The sequence below is a fragment of the Plecotus auritus genome (genome assembly GCF_963455305.1).
Source record: "Plecotus auritus genome assembly, chromosome: 1".
Taxonomy (NCBI): domain Eukaryota; kingdom Metazoa; phylum Chordata; class Mammalia; order Chiroptera; family Vespertilionidae; genus Plecotus; species Plecotus auritus.
Window position 1 is genome coordinate 121295627 of NC_137770.1, and position 26941 is coordinate 121322567.

A 26941-nucleotide genomic window follows, 5' to 3' on the forward strand; every position below is an offset into this window, starting at 1 on the left:
TGAAGCTGTACAGACTTCCAGATGTGACAAAGACTTCAGGCTTGAGACCAATGGAACCGAGAGATGTCAAAGCAATTCGAGAATTAACCAACAGTTACCTGAAGCAGTTTCACCTTGCCCCGGTGATGGATGAAGAGGAAGTAGCCCACTGGTTCCTCCCCCAGGAGCACATTATTGACACGTTTGTAGTGGAGAACTCCAGTGGTAAACTTACTGACTTCCTGAGCTTCTACACACTCCCCTCCACAGTCATGCACCACCCTGCTCATAAGAGCCTCAAGGCTGCCTACTCCTTCTACAACATTCACACGGAGACGCCCCTGTTAAACCTCATGAATGATGCGCTCATTATAGCTAAATTGAAAGGATTTGATGTATTCAATGCACTAGATTTTATGGAAAATAAGACATTCTTGGAAAAACTCAAGTTTGGAATAGGAGATGGCAATTTACAGTATTACTTGTACAATTGGAGGTGTCCAGGAACAGATTCTGAAAAGGTTGGACTTGTATTACAATAGATGGATGTTTCCATTCCTAGAACTCTGATACCATCCATCATTTGTTAATATTCTATTTAATGATTCCTGGAACTTTCATTCCAAAGAATAAAAGCACAACCTAAGTGAAATCGATGCAGTCAGTAATAATTGGAAAAGATGAAAAACATCCATATGTGACCAATACTACATATGTCTAGCTAGAATGTTAACATTCTTCCTTTTTTTCACTGTTTACCCATTTGAAGGAGGGATGAAAGGGTACAAAGAGCACATTCCTCTAATTTTCAAACTTTTGACCGTCTCTTGAAGGTATTTTTCCATTCTCTAGAAAGGGACTTTTTTTTAATGGACGGAACAGAAGTCACAGACTTGTGTAAGAAAATCTTTGCTAATGTGTGGAGATAAACTGCTGCATTTCTATTTATCAAGTGATGGTCTTTTTGTCTGTGTAACAGAATAAAGGATCCAATTGGGAAATTTTTCCTCCTATCACCTTCCATGCTATCATTGGAGACATTTCTGGAATCAGCACTTCCACAACTCAATGATGAGTGGTGGGTGTTTGTGTGTAGAGCAAGATAAAAATGTACTGGTGACTAGTACATTTATTTCTCCAGAAGCAAAGTTGCCAAATCAATAAACACACAAATTTGCACTTTAATGTTCAACAGGTTGGTGGATGGGTTCAAAAGCAAAGTTTTGTGCAAACATGAAATGTGCTCTCTGAAATATGCACCCATGACTAACTAGACTTTGCTGCTGCTGCACAAGCTCGTTTCTTTTCAGGAACAGCAAGGATATGTGAGGAAAAGAAAATATAAGTGCTAAAGTCAAAGGAACTGCCCAGTGGAATTTATTAGTGCTATCAGGATAGTGATAGTTTGAATGTTTTTATTACTTATGCAAAATTGCACATATTCCTTAATGCTGACTTTAATTTATCATGAAAGCTGTCATGCTAATAGAAAATGTCTTATTTGTAAATAAGTATTCATACTTTTGTTACTGATGGTGTTTTTATCTAGAATTTGAAAAAACAAGTTTCACAGTGTAATATATATATAAATATATATATATATATATATATATATATATATATATATATAGCCAATAGTCCAAGGAAAAAAAAGATGCTAAATGAGGCCATATAAACTGGCCTTGACTCATTCCACGAAGTAGTTACTTTTTTCTGCCTTCCCTCTTTCAGTGCCTAGGCTATTCTGTCCAGAAAATTTTAATTATTTTTGACAACATGATGGCTTTTTCTCCATGTTATAAGTAGTCAAATGAAACCAGTCCTATCTTATACCAGGCAGGGGTTAGCAACTATGGCCCATCACCCTAATCCAGCCCATCACATGTTTTTGTCACCCTAAGCTAAGGATGGTATTTACATTTTTGAGTGGTTAGAGGAAAATAATAACATTTTGGGACACATGAAAAGTGTATGAATTTCAAATTTCAGCATCCATAATATTGGAACACAGCCACACTCATTCACTTATATACTGCCTGTGGCTGCTTCATTCTACAAAAGACAGAGTTGATTTGTTTCAGTAGAGATTGTAAACAATCTCTTTCTCTTAAAAAAGCCTAACATATTTGCTAACTGGCCCTGAAAGAAAAATTGTTGATCCTGATTTACATTAAGGAGCTGAAAGCTACTTTCTGCAGCTTTGCTATTAACCAACAGGCCAACCCAGGGCTTGTGGTATCCTTGAGACTACCGGTAGAGGGCGCGCGTGGGCCCCACAGTAGAGCGTACTTAGATAACTGTGTACTTTCTTGAAGACACAAGGGAAGCGTTATTTAGGATGATTCAACCCAATGGTATTACTATTCTTCCTTAACAGAAGATGAAAACTTTAAGAAGCAAAACTGAACCAATTCACTGAAACTTTTTTGAGATACCAGCCAAGGCACAGTTGGGAATTATGTTCCATTCATTTTTATAGCACAAAGTCATACAAAGGGAAGTTTTCAAATAATTGCAGAATTGCCAATCAGAAATTTTGTCACGGGCTAAAATTCCAATTTTATAGAAATCTTTTTTCTCATTTAAAAATAACTAGCACATTTGCCTCTATAATTTAAGCAGATTATCAATGAATATTTTAAAATAATCAGTAAAACTGCTGTGTTTAAGTAGCTATTAGAACTAAATTTCAGTGTAGTATAGTGTTTTACATATTCAAAAAACCTACATTTGTCCTGCATCCTTTGTCAATAACAAAAATACTCAATTTCTTAAGGGATTTTTTTTTTTTTTGGCCACGATAGTATTCAGTAAAATTTAAATAAGTGGACATGGCATAATTCATGCATCAAACAGAATTAAAGCTGAAAATAAACTCTGGCCACTCTTCCCCTTAAATTAGAAAAAGTTTTTTCCAAACACACACTGTAGGTAGCAAACAGTCATAATCATAGAGAACTGATTATGCTCCATTTCCTAACATGAAGGATGCCCATCATTGTACAGACCTGCCTCTGAGAATCCAAGCTCCATTTTTTTATTTTCTTCCTGCCTCACTTCACCTAATTACCATCACACTTTATACATGATAAATTTTCAAGGAAATGTTAACCATGTAAAGGGGTGAATTCTAACTAGTCAAAAGACCTTATCTGGCTTTTCCTATAGGTGTCAAGCCTTTCTCCCAAGCCAATGCTTAGACCTACCCAAAGAAAGTAAAAACCTGATGTATTATTTCTGAAGACAATGTATTGCTTAGCATTTAGTATCTTTCCTTTAAAATTGATGGTGTATCTGCAATCCAGTTTCATCTACTCTACTAATTTGAACCATGTTTACTGTGGTACATTTTCCAAGTTTGAGAGAAAGATGTTAAGTGCTGTAGGATACAGATGTTTTTGCTCACAAGCATTGTATCAACCTTTAAAAAAGTGAATCTATACAAGCATGGACATTAGTGTCAATAAACTTTTGATATGCATGAAAAAAAGTTTAAAAATAGGTAAAAACTCATTAAGAAATTACTTTTCTATGGTAACAAGGAGGATTCATACCAACCTCAGACTAAAGGTGGCCTCAAAAAAAGGGGAGGGAGGAATGGGATTAGAAAAAGATAAAAAAGAGGCATCAACTCTTTAATGCTTTATTTCTCAAAAAAATAAAGAGCATAAAAGTATACATGGCTAAATGTTTTTATTTATTGAATCGGGCCAGTGAGTAGTACATGGGTATTTGTATTTTTTTAATGCACTTCTATACATGTTTGAGATATTCCCTGGTTTTCTAAACACATAAAAGAAAGGATACAGCAGGGGAAGAGAAAGAAATGATGTATAATCAGTCTGTTCCAGAACCTTAGGACACACATCAACAGAAAACTTAAGATTTATCCTATCTAATAAAAAGGGAATCTGCAGATCTCTCTGTAGCTCCTGATAGGTGGCCCCAGGCAGTGGCTGACCTTGCACCTCCTTGGAGACCCAAGAGCCAGTGTACCCAGTAGTCAGTGTGAGACCATACCAGATTACAACCCTTCATATCCGTAAGTGACACACGCAAGGGGCAGACGCAGTGAGCACCAAAGCCCCACTGGATCAAGTCCTGCCCCATAAGGGTGTCTCCTGCACAGCAGCTCTCCCACTATACTCAGAGCTGGTCCTCACAGCCAATTGGCCTGGAGGTAAATTCCTCCCAGTGATACCAACAGAAATCAAGGCTCAACTACAACAAGACTGTGCACACAGGCCACAAAGGAGTGCACCAACTGTGTCCCCCTCAGGTGATTGGGGAGGCTGAGACACCGGGCCCTATAGGGCACCTACTACACAAGGCAAGTCTATCAAGTCAAGGACACTAAGCAGCTACCCAATATATAGAAACAAACACAGGGAAGCAGACAAAATGCAGAGATAAAGAAACATGTCACAAATGAATGAAGTGGAAGCAAGCAAACGAGTGGATATAGAGTTCAAAATCACAGTTATAAGGTTACTCAAGAATCTTCTAGAAACCTCCGAGGAACTTAGCGAGACTTTCAAGGATCTTAGTGAGAATGCCAAAAAAAATAGAAAAGAACCAGTCAGAAATTAAGCATACACTGACTAAAATAAAGAATAATATACAGAGATTCAACAGTAGACTAGAGGATCCCAAGAATCAAGTCAAAGATTTGAAATACAAGGAAGCAAAAAACACCCAACCAGAAGAGCAAAAAGAAAAAAGAATCCAAAAATATGAAGGTAGTGTAAGGAGCCTCTGGGACAACTTCAAGCATATCAACATCTGATTTATGGGGGTGACAGAAGAAGAGAGAGAACAAGATAATGAAAACCTATTTGAAGAAATAATGACAGAAAAATTCCCCCACCTGGTGAAAGAAATAGACTTACAAGTCCAGGAAGCACAGAGAACCCCAAACAAGAGGAATCCAAAGAGGACCACACCAAGACACATCATAATTAAAATGCCAAGGACAAAAGACAAAGAGAGACTATTAAAAGCAGCATGAGAAAAACAGTTAGTTACCTACAAGGGAGCACCCATATGACTGTCAGCTGATTTCTCAACAGAAACTATGCAGGCCAGATGGGAGTGGCAAGAAATATTCAAAGTGATGAATAGCAAGAACCTACAACCAAGAATACTCTACCCAGCAAAGCTATCATTTAGAATTGAAGGGCAGATAAAGAGTTTCACAGACAAGAAAAAGCTAAAGGAGTTCATTACCACCAAACCAGTATTATATGAAATGCTGAAAGGTATTCTTAAAGAAGAGGAAGAAGAAAAAAGTAAAGATAAAAATTATGAACAACAAATACATATCTATCAACAAGTGAACCTAAAAATCAAGTGAATTAAAAACCTGAGGAACAGAATAATCTGGTGAATATAATAGAATCAGGGGCATAGAAAGGGAGTGGACTGATAATTCTCAGGCGGAAAAGGGTATGGGGGGGGGGGGTTCAGGAAGAGACTGGACAAAAATCATACACCTATGGATGGGGAGAGTGCAGGGGAGGTAAGGGCAGAAGGTGGGGTGGGAACCGGGTGGAGGGGAGCTATGGGGGGAAAAGGTAGAAACAATTGTAATAATCTGAATAAAGATTTATTTAAAAAAATAAATCAATTTTAAAAAGTAAAAAAAAATTATGAACAACAAAGTGACAACAAATACATATCTATCAACAAGTGAATCTAAAAATCAAATGAATAAAAAAAATCTGATGAACAGAATAAACTGGTGAATGTAACAGAATCAGGGGCATGGAAATGGAGCAGAATGACAATTCTTGAAGGGAAGGGGATATGGGGGCGGTGCAGGAAGAGATTGGACAAAGATCTTAAATGCATGTAAGCAGTACCTATGGACTCGGACAGTGGAGTGGAGAGGGCCTGGGGTGGGGTGGAAACCAAGTGGAGGGGAGCAATGGGGCGGGGGAGAGGAGCATCTGTAATAACCTGAACAATAAAGATTATAAAAAAAATAACTCAGCTGAAACAAACAACACTTCACTACTTCACTTTTTTATTTTTTATCTTTTACTTAAGAAAAGGGGAAAAAATTTTTCCCTTTATTATTTTTTTAACCTTTTGTTTTTTTTGGATTAGTGTTCTTCATTCTATTTTTATTATTTATCATTATTTTACTTTATCTCACTTTTTCCTTATTGCCAACCTTTTCTTCCTCCCTTCTCCCTTTCTCATCCTGTTTCTCTTCTCCTGTTCCTGCTTTAGTATCTCTCTTTCTTTTTACCCCTTGTTAAAAATTTATCTTATCTACTTTATTTACACGTTACTATTATAGTAGTCTCTGTTGGCTTACTTTTATATCTAATTTCCACTCCCTGCTCCAAGTCCATGCACCCTTCTCTTTCTTCGCTAGCCAATTTTTTTATGCTTTTGTTTTTTCTCTCTTCTTCTCCTAATTGCTTAATTTGTTTCACTCACCAAACTGAAGCCTACTTGCTCTCTATTCTTCTTTTCCAAAAACAGATAGATAGATAGAGAGATAGAGAGATAGATAGATAGATGATAGATAGAAGAGGAAATTTTTTTTTTTTTACTTTATTTTCTTTTTTACTTTTCTTCTTATCAGCTCATCCTCTTTCTACCTCCTCTATGCTGAGCTCTGCCTCTTCTGATTCAGTTCCCCCCTTTTTTTCTGGGTGTTTGTTGTTTGCATTTTTTGGTTTATTTGTTTGTTTTGTGGTGATTTCTCCCCATATATGTATATTTTTCCCATTCCTTTTTCTTTTCTCTCTTACCTCTTTTCCTTTTCTCAATATCATTTTTGCACTCTTTTCTCTCCCCTAATTCTCTTTTCTCTGGTTTTCACTTTTATTGGGGTTATCGGTGTCATGAATACACTCGTGTTTTGTTCCCTCTGTGTCGTGTCTTGTCAAATTGTATTTTGTGCCTTTTTGTCAACATAGTAGAGAGTGAGCCACCTAACGGGACATGCATTTCAGAGGAGCAAAAGTAGGGAGACAGCCCCCATACGAAAGAAATGGAGGAATCACTAGAAAAGGAAGTAAATGAAATGGAGGAAAGCAATTTGTCAGAGAAAGAATTCAGAGCAATGGTCATAAGGATCCTGAAAAGGATGGAAGAAAAATTCAGCAACATGTGTAAAAATCAAGAGGAAATGAAGAAGAACCAAGAGCAAATTAATAATGACATAGCTGCAATAAAGAACACAATGGAAATTATCAACAGCAGACTAGAAGAAGCTGAGGAACGGATCAGCGAGCTAGAAGACAATGTAGGAAAAAACACCCAAGCAGAGCAGCAACTGGGAAAAAAAAAAACTTAAAAAGCAGGAGAGCCGCCAAAACCGGTTTGGCTCAGTGGATAGAGCGTCGGCCTGCGGACTGAAGGGTCCCGGGTTCGATTCCGGTCAAGGGCACGTACATTGGTTGCGGGCACATCCCCAGTAGGAGGTGTGCAGGAGGCAGCTGATCGATGTTTCTCTCTCATCGATGTTTCTAGCTCTCTATCCCTCTCCCTTCCTCTCTGTAAAAATATCAATAAAATATATTTAAAAAAAAAAAAAAAAGCAGGAGAGCCTAAGGGAGCGTTGGAACAACATGAAACAAAACAACATCCACATAATAGGTGTGCCAGAAGTAGAGGAAACTGAGCAAAGAATAGAAAACCTGTTTGAAGAAATAATGACAGAAAACTTCCCTGATATTGGGAAGAAAAAACTCATACAAGTCCAAAATGCACACAGAGCCCCAAACAAGATGAACCCCAAAAGACTGACACCAAGACACATCATAATTCAATTGGCAAACACCAATGACAAAGTAAGAATCTTAAAGGCTACCAGAGAGAGACAGAAACTTACCCCTAAGGGATCTTCTATTAGACTATCAACTGATTTTTCAACAGAAACACATCAGGCCAGAAGGGAATTGAATGTAATATACAAAGTGATGCAAAGCAGGGGACTGAATCCAAGAATACTATACCCAACAAGGCTACCATTCAAAATTGACGGTGAAATAAGGAGCTTCACAGACAAAACAGGGCTAAGGGAGTTCATCACCACCAAGCCATACCTGAGTTTCCATCAGCGTGGCTCAGAGTGTTTGCTCCACCCTGAGGATTCCCTGAGACCCTACCCCATCCAATTTGCAGCCGCACCCAAGGTGTTTGCAGCAGCTTTTCTATATGAATGGCCTGTCCTGGCTCAGGCTTCAGACTTTGCTAAAATCTCTCAAACAATCTGCAGCTGGTGACAGCGTGCCCAAACCTATCAAGAAAAAGCCCAAGACCAGACATTAGCACCAGCCTGCCTTGCTTCATAGTTGGGCCTTACCTCTTGCACAGCAGCTCTCCCACTGTAGTCAGAGCTGGTCCTCACAGCCAATTGGCCTGGAGGTCAATTCCTCCCAGTGATGCCAACAGCAATCAAGATTCAACTACACGACTATGCACATAGCTCACAAAGGGATGCACCTAGAGTGCCAAGCTCAGGTAACTGGGGAGCCTGAGCCACTGGGCCCTACTATACAAGGCCATTCTACCAATTCCAGGAGACATAGTAGCTCTACCCAATGCATAGAAACAAACACAGGGAAGCAGCCAAAATGTGGAGACAAAGAAACATATTACAAATGAAAGCAAGCAAACTACTGTATACAGAGTTCAAAACCATGGTTATGATAGATCCTCCCTTCCCCCAACTGGTGGGCATAGTATGACGTAACCTGCACCTGCAGCCTGGACATACCAGAGTACCTAACCAGGCACCTTATATGGACTATACATTGAACCACCAATCAGCACCTGCCAAATACCCTAAGCCCTTGTCCCTAAGTACCTGAATGACTAACTATGTACCTTATATGGACCATACATTAAGCCACCAATCAGTGTGTGCCGAGTACACTAAGCCCCCATTCCTTCCCATTCCTCCCCTCAAAAGGCGTGTTCACCTCTGCATGTGTTGCTGTTCTCCCCTTGTGAGACAGCCCGGCAGGTCCTTCTCCTCTAATAAAGCCTGTAGTCCTGGTTTTTTGCCCTCTGTCTGATCTTTCAGGTTATAAGGTTACTCCAAGATCTTGATGAGACTTTCATGGATCTTGGTGAGAATATCAAAGACATGAAAAAGGTTTAGTCAGAAATTAAGCATACTCTAATTGAAATAAAGAACAATTTACAGGGATTCAACAGTAGAGTAAAGGATCCTGAGAATCAAATCAACCATTTGGAATATGAGGAAGCAAAAAACATCCAATCGGAAGAGCAAAAAGAAAAAAGAATCCAAAAATATGAAGATAGTATAAGGAGCCTCTGGGACAACTTCAAGTGTACCAATATTTGCATTATGAGGGGTGACAGAAGCGGGAGAGAGCAAGATGTTGAAAACCTATTTGAAGAAATGACAGAAAAATTCCCCCACCTGGTGAAAGAAATAGACTTACATGTCCAGGAAGCGCAGAGAGCCCAAACAAGAGGAACCCAAAGAGGCCTACACCAAGACACATCAGAATTAAATGTGAAGAGTTAAAGACAAAGAAAGAATCTTAAAAGCAACAAGAGAAAAGCAGTTAGTTACCTACAAGGAAGCACTCCTATGACTGTCAGCTGATTTCTCAAAAGAAACTTTGCAGGCCAGAAGGGAGTGGTAAGAAATATACAAAGTGATGAAAAGCAAGGACCTACAACCAAGATTACTCTACCCAGCAAAGGTCTCATTAAAATTGAAGGTCAGATAAAGAGCTTCACAAACAAGAAAAAGCTAAAGGAGTTCATCACCACCAAATCAATATTATATGAAATGTTGAAGGGTATTAGAAGAAGACAGAGATGGAGACGGAGACGAAGATGGAGGAGGAGGAGGAGGAGGAGGAATAAAAAATATGAACAAGAAAATGGCAACAAATACATATCTATCAACATTCAAATATAAAAATCAAAATAAACGAAAAAAAAATCTCATTAACAAAATGGTAAATAAAACAGAATCTTAGGCATGAAAGTGTGGAACAGACTGACTAATCTCACAGGGAAGGGGGTGGGGGAGGCGAAAAGAGATTAACCAAAGATCTTACCTATGGACACAGACAGTAGGGTGGCATGGGGCAGGAACTGGGTGGAGGGAGGCAATGGGGGGCTGGGGGAGGGATTTGGGGACATCTGTAATACTTTCAACAATAAAGATTTTTTTTTAAAGAAATTAAGAGTGATGTCAGAGGAATGGCGGCGTAAAGGTGCATCTATCCTCTCCCGCTAACATTTCAACAAAATAACTACCTATAATTCAACAAATAAATCCCTGCTCAACACCGATATACGCCTGAGAGACCTGTACAATGGAACAACTAAGGTGGGCTCCTTGGAATAAGCAGAAAGATGAGAAGGAAGGGAAACTCAACACGGCTACAATGCAGCAGCTTATCTGCAGCACAGCTGGGAACTGGCAGCAGCAGTTTTGGGCACTTTCCTCCACCAGCTGGGACAGAGAGCTAACCCAGTGAGTGGCTAGCTGTTGGAGTTGCCACTGGAGTAGTGGCATTGTGTGGTTGCGTACACAAACAGTGAGAGAGTGTCTGAACCATGGGGGCACGTTATGAATGGGGTCTGAGTTGCATGTATGAGCTGCTACTCAGCAGACGGCCTCACTACAGAGTTGCTCCCCATGGCTGGGCCTGGCTGCGGGGTTTCAGGCAAAGAAAGTAGATCGCAGAGCCTACCACTGATTAGACTCCCAAATCTCACTTCCCATTGCCCTTGGGAGTTGTTTCCAGGAGTGTATTATCTGTAGGCCAATAGCTGTTGCAGAAGAAAGTTTCCCTCTGTGACTGAACCCCACAGGGGTGCTTGGGCTGGACGAGTGGAGATCTGGGGGCGCCATTACTGTAAGGAAAAAAACAAACCTCACCCCCAAGCAGCAAAGGTACAGCCCTATGGAAGCCACAGAGGCTCAAAACTGTGAGGCCACAGAGGATAAAAATCCTGCAATTCAGCGCCATCTACTGGAACACAGTAGAAAGACCTCCTCAGAGATAAATGGGAAAACAAAGGAGAACTGCGAACAACATAAACAACCACAAAAACAACAATGACCAGAAAGAAAATGAAAAATCCCCAGAAAACAGGCTGGAACACATGGAATTATATGAGTTGAATAACAGAGATTTCATTATTGCAGTTCTGAAAATACTCAATGAGATGTGAGAAAATACTGACAGGCAATTTAGTACACTCAGAAAACAAATCAATGAACAAAATGAGTATTTCTCCAAAGAATTTAAAATTTTTTAAAAAGTATCAAAAGCAGAAATCCTAGAAATGAAGCAGGCAATGAAAGAAATTAAGAGTGAGCTGATGAGCATAGAAAACAGAATCAACCAGTTAGAGGAAAGAACTGGTGATATTGTATACAGGAATCAAGAAATGATGCAGACAGAAGAAGAGAGAGATCTGAGAATACAGAAATAAAAATAGCCCTACGAGACCTCTCTTGATTCCATACACACACACACACACACACACACACACACACACCAGAATCATAGGCACAGTGGAGGAGGAAGAGAGAGATTATGGAATGGAGAGTCTATTAAAACAAATAGTTGATGAAAACTTCCCAAATCTATTGGAAAGAACTAGATCCTCGAATTTAAAAAGCAAACAGAACACCTAGTTACCTCAATCCAAGGAGGCCCTCTCAAAGGCACTTGGTAATGAAGCTGTCAAAAATTAGTGACAAAGAAAATATCCTCAAAGAATCCAAGGAAAAGAAGGAAGTAACCTACAAAGAAAAACCCATCAGAATTTCACCCAAGTTCTCAGCAGAAACTCTGCAAGCCAGAAGAGAGTGGGACCAAATATTCAAGTGTCTGAAAGAGAGAAATTACCAACCATGCATATTATATCCAGCAAAATTATCCTTTAAATATTGAGAAACAAGAACATTCCCAGACATACAGAAGCTGAGGGATTTGATCACTAGAAAACCTCCATTGCAGGAAATACTCAAGGGAGTTTTTCTACCTGAAACAAAGAACATAAGGTCATAACACTACCAGTAGGATTGCCAAAAAAATCACAGCATAAATAGGGATAATTTGTGACAACAAAAACATACAAGGGGAAGAGTGACAGGTATGAACAGGCAAAGGAAGATGAAGACCAGATGCACTCAAAAGGGAAAAAACTATGGTATATATGCAATTTTACTTTTTATAAAACTAATGGCAACCACACACAGAAATCCCCCAAACAAGACATATAGCTTAAAAAAAGAGGAAACAGAGGAAAGATGTATGGAATGCCACCAAACAAAAAAAACAGACAGAAGCATAAAGGAAAAGAACCAATAAAGGCACGGAGTTACCAGAAAACAAAAGATAAAAAGGCTATAGGAAATCCTCATACATCAATAATTACCATAAAAGTAAATGGTCTAAATTCACCAGTAAAGAGGCACAGAGTAGCAGAGTGGATCAAAAAACAAAACCCAACCATATACTGCCTACAAGAGACACATTTAAACGGAAGAGACAAAGGTATAGTCAAAGTAAAAGGGTGGAAAATGATTCTCCAAGCAAATAACATCCACAAAAAAAAGCAGGTGTAGCCATACTTTTACCTCACAAAATAGATCTCAAGAAAACAAGCAATAAAGATAGACACTTTATAATGATAAAAGGAACATACATCAAGAAAACATAACACTTCTTAATATATATGTGCCCCATAAGGGACACACTCAGGGAGCAACAAAATATATTAAATAGCTACTCACAGAACTAAAGGGAGAAACACAATTATATTTGGAGACCTTAATACTCCATTGACAGCTCTAGACAGATCAACCAAACAAAAAATCAATAAAGAAGTATCAACCTTAAATGAAACACTAGACCAAATGGATATAATCGACATTTATAGAACATTTCATCCCAGAACATCAGACTATACTTTCTTCTCCAGTGAACATGGAACATACTCAAGGATAGACTATATGTTGGGTCACAGAATAAGCATCAACAAATTCAAAAACAATGAAATTATTCCAAGCACATTTTCTGACCATGATGCCTTGAAATTAGAAATCAGCTGCAAAAAGGAGGTAAAAAAAAAAAAAAACTAAAAAAAAAAACACACAAACGTACAAATACGTGGAGATTAAACAATATACTACTAAAAAATGACTTACTCAAAGTAGAAATAAAAGATGAGGTCAAAAGATATACAGATACAAATGAGAATGGTAATACATATCTATCAACAAGTGAATCTAAAAATCAAGTGATTAAAAAATCTGATGAACGGAATAAACTGATGAATATAATAGAATCAGGGGCATAGAAAGGGAGTGGACTGACAATTCTCAGGGGGAAAGGGGAGTGGGGGGGGCGGGAAGAGACTGGACAAAAATCGTACACCTATGGATGAGGACAGTGGGGGGTAAGGGCAGAGGGTGGGGTGGGAACCAGGTGGAGGGGAGCTATGGGGGGAAAAAAGAGGAACAACTGTAATAATCTGAACAATAAAGATTTATTTAAAAAAAAAAAAAAACTCCAAAAAGAGAATCCAAGATGGTAGCCGACAGGGTGGCAGTGAGGAAGAGAGTTTGATTGAGTGAGGGAGTGAAAAGGGAGTGCATGGACGTGTGGGGCGGGTGTGTTTGAGTGAGGGACAGTTATTCCGCAGGACTGTTGGGGGTTAGTGGATGAGGCTCCACTAGCCAGGCAGCCTCTGCAACTACAACAATATCTCCTGGGGTGGCCGGCTCTGCTGCAGAGATCGTGCCATCTTGAAGGGGAGAGTGGCTGTGACCTCACCTCCACCCAGGAGCCCTCGGACACCACCGGGACCCTACAGCCACACCGGCCAGGGACCTGCTGCCTTGGCGGTGAACACAAGAACACCAAGACTCCAGCTTCCTCAGCTCCGGACTCCCAAAAAGTTTGTCTGGGGGGAGACAAAATGGAGACAGAATAGGTGGACATGTCCCAGACCTTTTCAAAGAGCAGATAGAAGAAACAACTAAATCGAATAACATCACCCGGAATTGGCAAATTAAACACAACCGATAAGAAATTAAAAACATCCTGGAAACTAATGACAATGACAAGAATCCAAAATCTATGGGATACAATGAAAGCAGTCCTGAGAGGGAAGTTTATAGCTCTACAAGCCTACCTCAAAAAAAAAAAAAAAAAAAGAAAGAAAAAATGGTAGTAAATCATCTAACTCTACAACTTAAATAATTAGAAAGAGAGCAACAAAAAAAGTCCAGAGTGAGCAGAAGGAAGGAGATTATAAAGATCAGAGCAGAAATAAGTAACATAGAGACCAAAAAAAACAATACAAAAGATCAATGAAACCAAGAGCTGCTTCTTTGAAAGGATAAACAAGACTGATGAACCTCTAGCTAGGCTCACCAAGAAGCAAAGAGAGAGGACCCAAATAAACAAAATCAGAAATGAAAGAGGTGAAGTAACAACAGACCCCACAGAAATACAAAGAATTGCTTAAAAATACTATGAACAACTCTATTCCAACAAACTAGACAACCTGGAAGAAATGGACATATTCCTAGAAAAATACAATCTTCGAAAACTCCATCAGGAAGAATCTAATAATATCAATAGGCCGATAACTATGGAAGAAATTGAAGCCGTCATCAAAAAGCTTCCAGCAAACAAAAGCCCGGGGCCAGACAGCTTCACAGGGGAGTTTTACCAAACATTCAAGGAAGAACTAAAATCTATCCTCCTCAGACTATTCCAAAAAATTCAAGAGGAAGAAACACTTCCAATCTCAAAGAAGCCAGCATTACCCTAATACCAAAACCAGATAAGGACAACACAACGAAAGAGAATTACAGGCCAATATCCCTCATGAACATAGATGCCAAAATCCTCAACAAAATTCTAGCAAATCGGATCCAGCATTACATCAGAAAGATTATACACCATTATCAAGTAGGATTTATCCCAGGGATGCAAGGATGGTACAATATCCACAAATCAATAAATGTAATACTTCACATAAACAAATTGAGAGATAAAAATCACACAGTCATATCAAATGATGCAGAAAAAGCATTTGACAAAATCCAACACCCTTTCTTGATAAAAACCCTCAGCAAAATGGGAATAGAGGGGTCATACCTCAACATACTAAAAGCCTTATATGACCAACATACAGCCAACATCATACTCAATGAGCAAAAACTAAAACCATTTCCCCTAAGAAAAAGAACAAGACAGGGATGCCCACTTTCACCACTCCTGTTTGACATAGTTCCTGAAGTGCTAGCCAAAGCAATGAGAAAAGAAAAAGAAATAAAAGGTATCAAAATTGGAAAAGAAGATGTAAAACTGTCATTGTTCGCAGATGACATGATACTGTACATAGAAAACCCAAAAGACTCCATCAAAAAATTATTAAACTTAATAAATGAATTCGGCAATGTAGCAGAATACAAAATCAATGCTGAAAAACCTGTGGCATTTCTATACACCAATAGTGAACTTATAGAAAGAGAGACTAAAAAAACAATCCCATTTACATCGCACCAAAAAAATTAAGATACCTGCGAATAAACTTAACTAATGAAGTAGAAGACCTATATTAGGAAAACTACAAGACACTGAAAAAAGAGATAGAGAAAGACATACACAGATGGAAGAACATACTATGTTCGTGGATTTGTAGAATCAACATCATTAAAATGTCTATACAATCCAATGCAATGTATAGATTCAATGCACTCCCCATTAAAATACCAACGGCATATTTCATAGACCTAGTATGAACTCTCCAAAAATTCGTCTGGAATTTTAAAAAAAGACCCCAAATAGCTGTAGCAATCCTGAGAAAGAAGAACAAAGTAGGTGGGATCTCAATACAAGCTGTATTACAAAGCCACTGTTCTCAAAACTGCCTGGTACTAGCACAAGAACAGACATATAGATCAATGGAATAGAACAGAGAACCCAAAAATCGACCCAAACCACTATGTTCAATTATTATTTGACAAAGGAGGCATGAACATACAATGGAGTCAAGAGAGTCTCTTTAAGAAATGGTGTTGGTAAATTGGACAGATACATGCAAAAAAATGAAACTAGACCACCAACTTACACCATTCAAAAAAATAAACTCAAAATGGATAAAGGACTTAAACATAAGATGGGAAACTATAAAAATACTAGAGGAATCCACAAGCAGCAAAATCTCAGACATATGCCGAAGCAATTTCTTCACTTATACAGCCCCCAGGGCAATGGAAACTAAAGAGAAAATAAACAAATGGGACTACATAAAAATAAAAAGCTTTTGCACAGCAAAGGAAACCACAACAAAACAACAAGAAAGCCCACTGCATGGGAGGACCTATTTGCCAATATTATCACCGATAAGGGTTTAATTGTCAACATTTACAGGGAACTCATACAACTTAACAAAAGGAAGATAAACAACCCAATCAAAAAATGGGCAATGGACCTAAATAGATACTTTCGAAAGAGGACATAAGGAAGGCCAAGAGACATATGAAAGTCACAGACATGTTCAAAGTCACTAATCGAGAGATGCAAATCAAAGCGACAATGCAGTACCATCTTACACCTGTCAGAATGGCTATCATCAACAAATCAACAAACGACAAGTGCTGGTGGGGATGTGGAGAAAAAGGAACCCTCGTGCACTGCTGGTGGGAATGCAGACTGGTGCAGCCACTGTGGAGAACAGTATGGGGTTTCCTCAAAAAATTAAAAATGGAACTCCCATTTGACCCAGTGATCCCACTTCTAGGAATATATCCCAAGAAACTAGAAACACCAATCAGAAAGGATATATGCACCCCTATGTTCATAGCAGCACAATTCACCATAGAAACAGATTTGGAAACAGCCTAAGTGCCCATCAGCAGATGAGTGGATTAAAAAACTGTGGTACAGCCCTGACTGGTTTGGCTCAGTGGATAGAGCTTTGGTCTGTGGACTCAAAGGTCCCAGGTTTGATTCCGGTCAGGGGCATGTACCTTGGTTGCAGGCACATCCCCAATAGGGGTTGTGCAGGAGGCAGCTGATTGATGTTTCTCTCTCATCGATGTTTCTGACTCTCCCTCTCCCTTCCTCTCTGTAAAAAATCAATAAAATATATTAAAAAAAAAAACTGTGGTACATCTACACAATGGAATACTATGCTGCTATAAAAAAGAAGGAATTCTTACCATTTGCAGCAGCATGGATGGAACTGGAGAGCATTATGCTAAGCGAAATAAGCCAGTCAGAGAAAGATAAATATCACATGATTTCACTCATTTATGGATAATAAAGAACATTATAACCTGATTAACTAAAAGAGGTAGAGAAGCATCAAACAGATTGTCAAATTATAGCGGGAAGGCTGGGGGGGGGGTGTGGTTTTGAGATAAGAGATCAACCAAAGGACTTGTATGCGTGCATATAAGCATAACCAACAGACGCAAGACACTGGGGGGGGGGGGTTTGGAGTGAGGGCATGTGCTGGGGTGTAGGGGAGGCCAATGGGGGGGAGAAGGTAGATATATGTACTACTATTTGTAATACTTTAAACAACAAAAAATGAAAAAAATAATGGAAAAAAAACAAAAACAAAAAAAAACAACATTTTGGCAAGCCTCTATATGTTCGAATTATTCTGAAAACTCTTGCTTTATGTAGTAATAAAGTTTCTGCAATTGAAACGCTATTGTAATAGTTATCTTGGTACATGTCATGCCCCAATCCAGATACGGCCAAAGTAGTGACAGAATAGAGTCATTCAATTTTTTTCCTTCACCTGTGTAAATTTCCATATTGCAAACATACCCAGTCTTGCTCTCACATACTATTCTTACAAGTAAACCATATTTAATAATTTTAGTTGGGTTGTAAGTTCAAAATAGAAGACATCCCCTCCAAGGAATCATGCCTTCATCTAATGATAATTCTCGCATAGGTTTATATATTGTTTGAAATTTACTAATCAGGTGGTCGAGTACAGATTGAATTTTAAATAGCCTGGATGAAGATTTAGTCATGTTTGCATTGTCATTGACATGCCAACAAGTTCAGATTTGTTCAAAACGATTTCGACTCATCGTCTGAGGAAATATTGGAACAGCTAGAACTGGATTTGTAGACCAATATTCTTTCTAAGTATCCTTTAAAGTACACCTCATTAGCACTATACTGGTAAGTCCTAAAAATTTTTTCATAACTGTTGGAGTAACAGGAGACCACTTTATTGCTTTCGAAATTTTGTGCTTTCCCAAATTTTGGTTATAATATATGTTCGATTGATGACAAAATAGTTCAAACAGATCATCGTCAAAAATCAAGATGGTGAGGAGTTGGCAGGCTGTGCAATTAGAAGAGTAGTCAAGAATGGTTTAGTTCAAACATTTCCTGAAGAAGATAATATTTCATGACATGTGAAAATTACATAAAATTCAGATACTCCAAGGGACTGTTGGGGATTGCCAGACAAGGGTTCCCCTGACCGGGCAGTCTCCACTGCTGCTGAAATCCCTCCCAGAGCAACGGGCTCTGACGCAGAGACCGCTCCATCTTGTAGGGGAGAGTGGCTGTTATCGGAAGTCTAAAAATCCCAGGAATCTACAACAACAACACCCAGGAACAGCTGCGAACCGAGGAACACCGGACCCCAAGCAGTGCAAATACACGGACTTGGAGGAGCTCTGCACCTTCTCACGGAAAGGTCAGATTTCGCCTAGGAAAAGGTGAGGTCTGTGATCCAGGCAGGAGAGAGAAACGTGCACAACGGGAGCTAGAGGATCCGGGGAAGTCTGCGTCCCAAAGAATCCGCGGCCATTGGGGATAGCATGATCCACGAATGTGGAAGGAGATCCACAAGGCTGCTAACAGAAGAAAACTCTAAAAAGCAACCCATAGCTGAACTGGGCACAAAAGGGCAGCCTAAAAATTTTAACAGTGTGTCGGCTGCTTAGAGCCAGAGGGAAAAAAGAACGCACAGGTTTGCACACAGCGCCAGAGGGTAAAAAGTCGCGAGTTCACGCACTTACTCTGGTTCTTTTTTCTTTTTCTTTTTCTTTTTCTTTTCTATTTAAATCCTTGCTTTTGATTACTAAGCCCAAAACATAGGATCACCCAATTGAGGACACTCTAAGAGACTGCAGGGGAAAGTTGTTTTTGTGGAACCTGGGGATCAGAGCGGGGAGAAACGATCAGAGAACCAGCTTTAGGGCAGCCCATTCCCCCAAACTAGTATTAAGTGCGACAGGGAAAACAAAATCTAAGCACTAGCTAGCTAGAGAGGACTTATAGCCCCGGAGGTCTATCCAGAAACACTGCCATCCAGGGGTTGAATCACAAATTGACTCTTGTGTAAACACAAATAAAGGAATATAAGAAACAAAGAAGTACTGCCTGCTTGAAAATCAGTACTCTGGCTTACAACACTGAGAAGCAGTGGAACGCAGGGTACTTCAATACTGTCCTGACTAGGAAACAGGTGTGCCAAACAGAACAGTAGAGGAAGTGAATGACCTTCACTACTGCACATTTTTATTTTCATCTTTCACTTAAGAAACTAATTATTTTCTTTTTTTCCTCACTTGATTTTAACTTTTTAATTATTACATTTTTATTTTCAATCAGTATTAATACTACTAGTATTTTACCTTTTTTTTTAAGTGTCATTTTATTTTCTCTTTATTTTATTTTGGGATTAGTGATCTACATTTTATTTTCATCTTTCCTTTAGCATCATTTTACTCTATCTCAACTTTACCTTTATGCCAACAGTCTCTTCCTCACTTTTCTCCTTTTGTTGTCCTGTTTCTCTTATCCTATTCCTGCTTTAAATTTTTCCCTATTCCTTCTTTTTACCCCCTGTTAAAATTCATCCTACTTATATATCTAATTTCCAATCCCCTGCTCTCTCTTCTCTTCACTATCCAAATTTTTTTTCTCTCTGTCCTTTTGTTGTTGTTTGCTTGATTGTTGATTATATTGGGGGTTTTTTATGCTTGTTTGTGAGACTGTTTCGCTTTTTCTTTTTTTGTTGTTTTTGCTTGTTTTTTGCTTCTGTTTTCCCTCGCCTCGCTTGATATTAGTTGTTGTTTGTAGTTTGCATTCATCTCTAGGTATTTGTTGCTTGCATTTGTTGGGATTAGTGGTTGTACTATTGGAGTTTTCTCCCCATATAAATAGTTTTTCCCCTCTTCTTTTTTATTCTCTTTCTTTTTTCTCATACTTTTTTCCTTTCCTCAATTTCAATTTTGCACTCCTTCTTCTCTTTCTCCCCATATAGATAGTTTTTCCCCTCTTCTTTTTTATTCTCTTTATTTTCTCTCATACTTTTTTTTCCTTTCCTCAATTTCAATTTTGCACTCCCTCCTCTTCCTCCTTCTCTTCCTCCTCCCGCTCCACCTCCTCCTCCTTCTCTCTTTCTTATCCATAATTCTCTTTTCTCTGGTGGTCACCTTTATTTGGGGTTATTAATTTCGTGAATACATTTGTGTTCAGTGCCTTGTGCATTGTGCCTTGTTGTGTTGTATTTTGTGCCTTTAAATTGACGCAGGAGAGAGAGAACTACATAACCAGACACCCGGAGAAGAGAGATCATGGGAAGACAAAGAAACAGCCCACATATGAAAGAAAAGGAGGCATCACCAGAAAAGGAAGTAAACTAAATGGAGGCAAGCAACCTCCATTAAATTCAGAGAAAGAATTCAGAAAAATGGTCATAAGGTGGCTGAGAAAAATGGAAGACAAATTCAACAATATGTGTAAGAACCAAGAGGAAATGAAGAAGAACCAAGAAGAAATGAAAAATGATATCACTGCTATAAAGAACTCAATAGAAGGCATCAACAGTAGACTAAAAGAAGCAGAGGACCGCATCAGTGAGCTACAAGACAAGGTAGGAAAAAATACCCAAGAAGAGCAGCATCTAGAAAAAAAAAATTAAAAAACAGGAGGAGGGCCTAAGGGAACTTTGGGACAACATGAAACAAAACAACATCCGCAAAACAGGGGTACCAGAAGGAGAGGAAACTGAAACAAGGAATTGAAAACTTGTTTGAAGAAATAATGACAGAAAACTTCCCTGATATAGGGAAGAAAAAACCCACACAAAACCAAGAAACTCACAGAGCCGCAAACAAAATGAACCCCAAAAGACCGACGCCAAGGCACATCATAATTAAATTGGCAAACACCAACGACAAAGTAAGAATCTTAAAAGCGGCCAGAGAAAGAAAGTTACCTACAAAGGACGCCCCATCAGACTAGTGACTGATTTCTCAACAGAAACACATCAGGCCAGAAGAGAATAAAATGAAATATACAAAGTCATGCAAAGGAAGGGTCTGAATCCAAGAATACTGTACCCAGCAAGGCTATCAATAAAAATTGAGGGTGAAATCAGGAGCTTCACAGACAAAAAAGGACTAAGGGAATTTATTACCACCAAACCAGCAATGCAAGAAATGCTAAAGGGTCTGCAGTAAAAAGAAGAAACAGGAAGCAAAGAAGGAACACAGGGTAAAGAATAAAAATGGCGACAGACAAGCAATATCAATATAACATTAAATATAAATGGATTAAGTGCCCCAATCAAAAGACATAGGGTAACTGAGTGGATAAGAAAACATGACCCATATATCTGCAGTCTACAGGAAACCCACTTCAGAATACAAGACGCACACAGACTGAGGGTGAAGGGATGGAAAAAGGTTTTTCAGGCGAATGGAAATGGAAAGAAAGCTGGGGTAGCAATACTTGTATCTGACAAATTAGATCTCAAAGTAAAGGACATAAAAAGAGATAAGGAAGGCCACTTCATAATACTAAAGGTAGCAATCCAACCAGAAGAAATAACGCTGGTAAACATATACGCACCCAATACAGGAGCACTCAAATACAAAAAAAAACTTCTGGAGGATTATCAAGGGAGAGATTGACAGCAATACAATCATAGTGGGGGACTTTAATACCCCACTATCACCATTGGACAAATCCTCTAGATAAAAAATCAGCAAAGAAACATCAATCCTAAATGACTCACTAGACCAGATGGAATTAATTGACATCTTCAGAACAGTTCACCCCAAAGCCACAGAATATACATTCTTCTCAGGTGCACATGGGTCATTTTCAAAGATAGACTATATATTGGGTCACAGGCAAAGTCTCTTCAAATTCAAGAAGATAAAAATCATATCAAGCATCTTCTCAGATCACAGTGGCATAAAACTGGAAATCAACTACAATAAAAACAATCCAAAAAAGTCAAACACATGGAGACTAAATAGCATGCTATTAAACAATGCCTGGGTTACCAGAGAGATCAAAGAAGAAGTAAAAAATATCATGGCAAAAAACGACAATGAAAACACAACAATCCAAAATCTATGGGACACAGGGAAAGCAGTCTTGAGAGGGAAGTTCACAGCTCCATAAGCCTACTGCAAAAAAACAAGAAACAATGGTAATAAATTACCTAACCCTACAACTCAAAGAGTTAGAAAGAGAGCAACAAGAAGAGCCCAGTGTAAGCAGAAGGAAGGAAATAATAAAGATCAGAACAGAGATAAACGACATAGAGACCAAAAAAAAAAACAATACAAAAGATCAACAAGACCAAGAGCTGGTTCTTTGAAAGGATAAACAAGACTGATGAACCTCTAGCCAGGCTCACCAAGAAGCAAAGAGAGAGGACCCAAATAAACAAAATCAGAAATGAAAGAGGAGAAATAACAACAGACCCAAAGAAATACAAAGGATAGTTAAAAAAAATACTATGAAAAACTCTATTCCAACAAATGGGACAACCCAGAGGAAATGGACATATTACTAGAAAAATACAACCTTCCAAAACTCAATCAGGAAGAATCTAAAAATCTCAATAGGCCAGTAACTATGGAAGAAATTGAAGCAGTCATCGAAAACCTTCCAGCAAACAAAAGCCCAGGACCAGATGGCTTCACAGGGGAGTTTTAGCAAACATTCAAGGAAGAACTGAAACCTATCCTCCTCAGATTATCCCAAAAAATTCAAGAGGGAGAAACACTTCCAAGCTCATTCTATGAAGCCAGCATCACCTTAATACCAAAACCAGATAAAGACAACACAATGAAAGAGAATTACAGGCCAATATCCCTCATGAACATAGATGCCAAAATCCTCAACAAAATTCTAGCAAAGCAGATCCAGCAGTACATCAGAAAGATCATACACCATGACCAAGTAGGATTTATTCCAGGGATGCAAGGATGGTACAATATCCACAAATCAATAAACGTGATACATCACATAAACAAACTGAGAGATAAAAATCACATAGTCATATCAAATGGTGCAGAAAAAGCATTTGACAAAATCCAACACCCTTTCTTTTTTTTTTTAAATATATTTTATTGATTTTTTACAGAGAGGAAGAGAGAAGGATAGAAAGTTAGAAACATCGATGAGAGAGAGACATCAATCAGCTGCCTCCTGCACGCCCCCTACTGGGGATGTGCCCGCAACCCAGGTACATGCCCTTGACCAGAATCAAACCTGGGACCCTTTAGTCCGCAGGCCGACGCTCTATCCACTGAGCCAAACCAGTTAGGACCCAACACCCTTTCTTGATAAAAACTCTCAGCAAGGTGGGAGAAGAAGGATCATACCTCAACATAATAAAAGCCATATATTACCAACCCACAGCCAACATCATAGTCAATGGGCAAAAACTAAAACCATTTCCCCTAAGAACAGGAACAAGACAGGGATGCCCACTCTCACTTCTCCTGTTTGACACAGTACTGTAAATATTAGCCATTGCGATTAGACAAGAAGAAATAAAAAGCATCCAAATTGGAAAAGAAGAAGTAAAACTGTCCTTATCTCGGATGACATGATAATGTACATAAAAAACCCTAAAGACTCCATCAAAAAACTAACAGACTTAATAAATGAATTCAACAATGTAGCAGGATACAAAATTAACGCAAGAAATCTATGGCATTTCTATACACCAATAGTGAACTTACAGAAAGAGAGACTAAAAAAGCAATCCCATTTACCATTGTACGAAAAAAATTAAGATACCTAGAAATAAACTTAACTAAGGAGGTAAAAGACCTATACATGGAAAACTACAGGACACTTAAAAAAAAGAGATAGAGGAAGACATAAACAGATGGAAGAAGATACCATGTTCATGGATTGGCAGAATCAACACCATTCAAATGTCCATACTACCCAAAGCAATCTATAGATTCAATGCACTCCCCATTAAAATACCAACGCATTTTTCATGAAAGAAAAAGACAACACGATCTCACTCATTTATGGAAAATAAAGAACATTATAACCTGATGAATAAAAAGATATATACAGAGGCAGTGAAGCATCGAACAGACTGTCAAATTACAGTGGGAAGGCTGGGGAGTATTGGGGACGGGGGAAAGAGATCAACCGAAGGACTTGTATGCATGCATATAAGCACAACCAATGGACACAAGACACTGTGGGGGCGGGATGAGGGCATGTGCCAGGGGGTAGGGGAGGCTGGGGGAAGGTCAATGGGGAAAAAAAGGAGATACATGTACTACTATTTGCAATACTTTAAACAATAAAATAAAATTTAAAACAAGAAAATTACATAAAATTCAAAGTTTAGTATCTATTAATAAACTTTTGTTAGAACATAAAAAAAAAATCAAGTTGGTGACTTCAATGATGTTCTTAGAATCAGACGGTATAACTGTAACCCCAGAATTACCTTCAAATTTTTCCAAATTAGGTTGAAAGTCCTCTTTTAACCAATCATTATCTCAGCAACCAAGACACAAATTACACTCAAAATCATGTGTGGAATTGTTCAAATTTTCAGGTTCAGAATCAGTTGAAATTACTATTTTTCGCCTTTTTTAAGGAATAACTATATCACTGCCACTGTCAAAGCTTTCATCACTTTCACTTGCAATATCTGATAAATTGTCAGCAAATATATCCAGAATTTTATCATGTTCTTCGTCACTATCCATGATTCCTGAGCACTTTAAAAATATCAAATTGATATAAACTTATTCTTATTACTGATGACAAGAGACTAATCACTTTTAATTCCTTTTGTAATTTTTAACTTCAGCGAATGCATTTTCCGTTACACTGTTTCTCTCTAAATGACAACAAAGAAAGGCCGATAAATCTCGTGATTGGCCACAAGCCTTAGAACTGAAAATGAGTATTCTCATGATCCTTCCGCAATGTGTTAAGATGATGATTACATGGATATGTTCACTTTAAAAAATTTACTGAGCTGCACAATTATGATTTATGCACTTTTCACTATGTTTTATGTTTTCTGTATGTAAAAAAAGTGTCAAGAGACTGGTTTGGCTCAGTGGCTAGGAGCGTCGGCCTGCAGACTGAAGGGTCCCAGGTTCAATTCTGGTCAAGGGCATGTACCTTGGTTGCCGGCACATCCCTAGTAGGGGGTGTGCAGGAGGCAGCTGATAGATGTTTCTCTCACATTGATGTTTCTGGCTCTCTATCCCTCTCCCTTCTTCTCTGTAAAAAATCAATAAATATATTTTAAAAAAGAGTCTAAATTAACACTTTCTCAACAAAAACAATAATAATAATTTCTGCAATACCAATGTGGAAGCGGAGGCACACATAACTCAGTCAGAGGGTAAGGGTTAAAATTTCCTAGACAAGACACAAAAGGCATTAATTATCAAAATTAAAACTTAATTAATCAAAAATGCATTAAGAAAGGTAAAACAGACTGGGGGTGGGGGAGATTCATAATACATACAAGAGACAAAGGACTTGCATCCAAAATATATAATGAATTCTTACAAATCAGTAAGTAAATAATAAAATTTTAAAATAGGCAAAAGACTTGATCCAATAAGTATACGAAACATGTTCAACATCAGTAATTATCAGGATAATTGCAAATCAGTCACAACAAAATACTACAACAGCCCTAACCAGTTTGGCTCAGTGGATAGAGCATCAGCCTGTGGACTGAAGGGTCCCAGGTTCAATCCCGGTCAAGGGCATGTACCTTGGTTGCGGGCACATCTCCAGTAGCGGGGGTGCTCCAGGAGACAGCTGATCGGTGTTTCTCTCTCATCGATGTTTCTAACTATCCCTCTCCCTTCCTCTCTGTAAAAAATCAATAAAATATATATTAAAAAAATACTACAATATATTCATCAGCATGTCTAATATGAAAAAGATTGATAATACCAAATGTTGGCAAGAATTCATAGTAACCAGAACACTTACAATTGCTGATGAGAGAGTAAAATTATACAACCACTTTGGAAAACAGTTGGGCAGTCTCTTATAAATTCAAAACATACACTTTACATATGACCCAGCAATTCCACTCCCTAGGTATTTACCACAGAGAAATGAAAATACATTCCCCCACCAATACACACACACGTATAAATGAATGTTCATGTTAGTCAAAAACTGGAAACAGCACAAATGTTCACCAAAGGGAAATGGATAAACTGTATTATATTTATACAATGGAACACTGGACTGTGCTTAAAAAAAGAATTACTGATACATATAGCAACAGGGGTGAATATCAAAGACATTATGTTAAGTAAAAGATGCCAAAATCTAAATAGTACATACTGTTTGACTCTCTTTATGTGAAGTACAAGCACAGACAAAATTAACTTCTAAGAACAGAAATCTGAATGATGGTTCCCTCTAGGGAATTAAAGGGAGAATTAATTGGAAAGGGACATGAGGAAACTTTCTTTGGCTGGGTAGCTCAGTTGGTTAGAACATCGTCCCGATATGCCAAGGTTGCTGGTTCAATCCTCGGTTGGGGCACATACTAGAATCAACTAGTGATTGCATAAATAAGTAAAACAACACATCGATATTTCTCTTTCTCCCTTCCTCTCTCTCTAAAATCAATCAATAAAAAATTTTTTTAATAAAAATAAAATACC

The 26941-nt window shown here is 38.4% G+C and overlaps 1 protein-coding gene across 3 annotated transcripts in view; it reads right to left on the reverse strand.

Annotated features, from left to right (window-relative positions):
• BBS4 (Bardet-Biedl syndrome 4) overlaps positions 1 to 26941 on the reverse strand; it is a 119070-nt gene that overhangs the window by 52120 nt on the left and 40009 nt on the right. The gene's annotated exons all lie outside the window — the stretch shown is intronic.